This window comes from Eufriesea mexicana, unplaced genomic scaffold (assembly GCF_001483705.2).
Source record: "Eufriesea mexicana isolate 0111107269 unplaced genomic scaffold, ASM148370v2 scaffold762, whole genome shotgun sequence".
NCBI lineage: Eukaryota > Metazoa > Arthropoda > Insecta > Hymenoptera > Apidae > Eufriesea > Eufriesea mexicana.
In genome coordinates this window covers 115,991-120,958 of record NW_016908915.1, presented here as the reverse complement: position 1 = coordinate 120,958, position 4,968 = coordinate 115,991, and positions in this window count along the sequence as shown.

Sequence of the window (4,968 nt, the reverse complement as noted above, 5' to 3'; positions counted from 1 at the left end):
ACCGCTCTTTCATTGCAGAAACACGTCATTAGAGCAGCTGTTACACGGAGCGTTACCTCAGCTTCTCCGATCTTCCCTTCGTTCCACGACCTTCGAAACGACTTTCGGCGTTCCCCTGTTGCTCGATTTGCCGTGCGATCTACGCGACGTCCGCGCATGTTTTAACACGTGTTTCGCGCAAAAATTCACTCCGCGATCCGCCGATAAGCAGGGCCGATCTTGCGGCCCGGCGGGACGCGCGGTGCCATTATACTCCCGTCGCGATTTTTCGATCCTCTTCGCTGTAAATATTCCCCGGCCACGGCCGTGCCACGATCCTCCGCGCCGGGAGATTCCAATAGTTTCCTTCCCTTTCGCCGCGCCGTTTCGGGAATGTCGTTTCCAGATCGCTATCGGGCCTCACTTCTGCGTGAACCGAGCCTCTGCTCCGTGCTTTCGCCGGTCCGCCGGTTCTGCTCCCTCGATGACGTTAAAATTAGCTTTCCACGAGCACCGCAATTACCGGTCATCGCAATATTCGTAATTGGGTTTTGATAAACGTTTCGAGGTGCAAACGGTCGAATTCCTCGAGTTCCTCCACCTTTCCGTTCGATGTCTGGAATTTTAAGCCCGGCGTGATACTCGGATCCTGAAGCTCTGGAATTTTGAATGCCATTTATGCGTGGTATTTAAAGAAACCTTGCGGTTTACTTTTGACCAATCTTCCTCAATTTCGAATCTTGACGTTTGCAAGTTTTTAGTTTTAAATCCTTGGATTTTTTAATTTTTAATTCGTGGCCGTCGTGATACTTTTACTGGGAATGATTCACATTGTACATTGATTCAAAAATCCTAGTACCTCGTACTCCTAAATGTCCGAATTGTCGAAATTGGTTTCCTGCGCAGGGAATTTTTAGAATTTGCCGGATTTTCAGACGAAATATTTTCGCCATCCCTTTCATTTGCCACGCAGATTTCGCTTGCTAATGTAGCGAGCAACGGAATTCGCGTTACCATAATTCAAACCGCGGCAATCCCGATCTCTGGCGCGACGCTTTATCATCGCCGCGTTACACCATTTATTTCGCGGCTGGATTTTTTTTTCTTTTTTTTTTTTTAATTCCGTTTCGTGTTTCCGCGGTTATTTTTGTGGCCACGCGCATTCAGTGCTCGCTGCTAGAGACACGTCATAAAATACACGCGTGTCGCCGTTTCAAGTGAACTCGAGCATGCAGAAACCATAAAAATGACGAAGACACAGATTGCCAGACGGATACGTATTTACCTGGCGCGGTGTAACGCATCGCGCCCCTTTTGCGCCGATTTTCACGCTTTTTTCCCACCAGCGATTCATTCCCTGTAAACACCGCCAAGTTTCAACATCAATTACGCCACCGTTCCGACCAAACCTTTTTGTTCTTTTTTTTTTTTTTTTTTTTTTTTTTTTTTTTTTTTTTTATTTCTGTTTTGCACTTGACCACTCACTCGTCTCCTGTTAGCCGCGCGAAAATTTTCATGAATTTATCCGATTCATCTTCGCTTTTATGCCCGACGCGCGACTAAATGCTGAAACACGTATTCCACGTTATGGAATGTTACGAAATAACGTAAATGGCGGCTCTTTTTTAATGCCAGATTTACAGTTCGTTTAATAGCTCGATTTATTCTCCTCTATGGCCTGGTGCAGAGATCGGCAACGCGGGCATGTGTCTGTCCGCGAAGAATTTTCGAGCACCCTCCACTGTGCAAAATATTGAAGTAGACAGCACTGTTCCAATTTTTCATTACATATAGCGATACGCGACGATTGTGTCGGGGATTATGAAAGTAGTCCAAGTCACGTGTATTTCGTTTCGAAATGTGGTTAAAATTTATAGTGACGGTAGATCAAATTTTAATCTGTATAATAAATATTGTCATACTTGTATCTGATGATATCAGGAAATGGAGATGTACGATCTCAATTAAACACTCAGTGATTGCATCCTTCTTTCATTCTCACGATATACCCAAAAATTATTTGTATGAAAATCTCTGGTTCGAAGGAAGTCTGAGTTACTCGTCACAATCCTTGCTAATTTTCCAAATCTTCGTCTCTGTCCGCAGTAACAAAAAATACCAAAATTGGCTCAGATTCTGGAATTTCTATTGATAGTTTCACTAACATCGTTCATATTCCTTTCCCGTTTCTTGACAGGTTCACCTATATTCAATAATAGAAGATACCAAGATATGCTCAGAATTTTAAATTTCTATTGACAGTTTCATTAACTCGTTTACATTCCTTTCCCATTTCTTAGCTGTTTCACTTCACCCTTGCCTTCGATAATAAAAGATATCAAGGTTTGCTCAGATTTTTCAATTTCTATCGACAGCTTCACCGATATCGTTCACGTTCGTTCTCTGCTTCTCTTCCGAATACAGCTAACAAGCACGTGGACCGAGGGTATAAACACAGCCGCGTGGGCGCGTCTGCGTGATATAATGTTACGCAGGGACGCTACTGGCCAGGATAATACTGCTACACGAAGGCATTATAGGTAGGCAAGCGTACGATCGCGCCTCGATGAGAAGTGGGTTGTTAGGTACACACAAGCTACCCGCCATAATTCACGGCGGCCCGCGAATTATGGAGTGGTTGCACCGGCGTTGCACGCTGGACGACGCGCACCTGGAAAACGGCGACCTGTTCGTTCAGATTCGAGATTCAGCCGCGATCATTTCTCATCGTGATACTTAGCGCGTCCAGGAAATATCGTCCGGCCAGTTGGACTGCTTTATTAGCCGTGCGCGACGACACGATGAGCGAGTGTCTCCGGGATAGTTCACCGCGAAATGTATTCCTGTTCGATCTCGCAGATACTTATGGATATCGCTAAGGTGTTGTAAGCGGCAAGATTAAAGTCCCTGCTGATCGCGAGGACTTTAATTCCTAGTAATTAATCGCACATCCTTATTCGCCGGACGGTAGCACGTTAGTACCCATTAATTTTGGCACTGTCATTATCACTCGTAACACTCGAAATTGGAGAAATTGCCGATGGTTGTAAAAGATATCAATTATCGCGTTTTGATCGAATTGGTAGTTTAGCATAAATCGTTAGAAAATTATGGAAGGGATAAAAAGCAATTCTTTTCTCGTATCTTAAGCGGAACCATAAAATTTAGCATAGTCTAACAACACTCTAGTCTTCCATGCATGGAAAGACGATTATTTCATGGTGCTTGTAGGCTAGGGATCCTTTGTATAACATGTTGTACATTAGTACTAGTATCTGGAACAAAGTTATCCCAAATAACCGTAAAATCTAAATCTTCGATCTTCATCTCCACTGTAAACACGCTCTTAACCCTACAACCACTGGCCTATAACCAGTGGTATTACCACGTTTTTATCCGAATAGAAATTACAATTACTTTCGTCCAGAGCAGCCTTGTGACTCGAGCTATAATTCAAGCCACTAGTCCATCTATCCCTCGATAGTCGCGACAAACGCATCGCCATATGCGCCGCGTTGGCCGGTTTCCCTCGAAGCTACGTGGACTCGAGAATCACGGCGCATGCGCGTTCCGCCATTAACATGGTGCGCGACCGCGTGGTCACGCGGCGGCTAATTGAAAACGAACGATCCTCGCGACGCGCGCATACGCGTAAGCACGTGGGCGTGCGCAGGATCGCGGGTCTGCTCGACTCGCAGCTGCAAGAAATTCGCGCCGTAATTCACGCCTCGCGGTGCCGCGACGTCCGTGCACGGCGACCGCATTCGCTCACGTCGACCGGGCCGCGTAGCTTTCGCCTTTTTCGACGCGGCCGCTGCCTCGAGCGGCCGGCTAATAGTCTAATTAGTCGCGGCGGTCACCGCCTTATACAGCGGACCGCTTCAAGGTGGCCTGCTGCGAAACTTCGTCGATGATGCGTTACGCGTAGACGTGCGCGTATTCGCACGTCCTCCGCGAATGCTCCGGCCTCGCTTCTCTCCTCTCGTTTGCGAGTGTCCATCGATGGCGCTAATTGGACCCTGGAATTTGCTCGTTTCGGCGATGTTTGTTGAAATTCGTTGAACGACACGGCTGAACGAGAAATGCTTGATTTAACGAACGTAATTACGATTTGCTCGCAGCGCTTAGAGGTTATGTTTAACTGATCGTTGTATAACGGTTGTTGGGTGGTAGAAGAATGTCTCGTTACACGAATTACTACTGTACACGTACAGAAACTGCTTTTGGATATTCGGAAAGCTTTTTGGGAAATTTTTCGGAATACAGTATCTCTCAAAAGTAGTGACCTTACGCACTCTTCACATAGCAGTCTTAAAGACACGCACACATACCACGTTCTTCCGAAACGCGACACCTAAACCTAAACATCCCATGCATTCTACATCCATAACCACCCAAAGCATACTGTCATCCAGGCAATGACCTTCTACAGTATTGGTTTGTTTAGTAAGATTAAGTCTCGCGGGCGGTTAACTCAGTCGCGCCACCTACCCACCTCATCCGGAGATGTCGCTTCGATCGGCAGTTCAACTGCGTGTCAAATATGGTGTCCTCTTAGTCTGACCAATTAAACTCTCATTCCTGCATCGGTGTACTTCTCGCGTGTTCCATGTGACGTAAGATTTCTTTACGAATCGCGTTATAGATAAACCCCGAGCGAACGATAACATTCGCCACGTAGCAATACCGAGGAACGCAAACACGCGGAGGCAAATGCAAAGTCGACTTTGATTTCGTTTGTCTTTCCCATGAACGAGGCGTTGGACGGTCCAGTCGTTAATATTCATAACAAGTATTTCGCGCGCTTCTTTGTCCGCGTGTCTAGCTGGGGGAACGCGAAGGGTCCACCGAGAGAAGCAAGTCATTTGATTAAATTGAAATCATACTCGGCTAGACGCACACCCTGATTTATCGATATTATATTTCTGCCACGTCACTTGCGACGTATTCGGCCGTCATCCCGGACAGCTTCGATGATCGAATCAACGA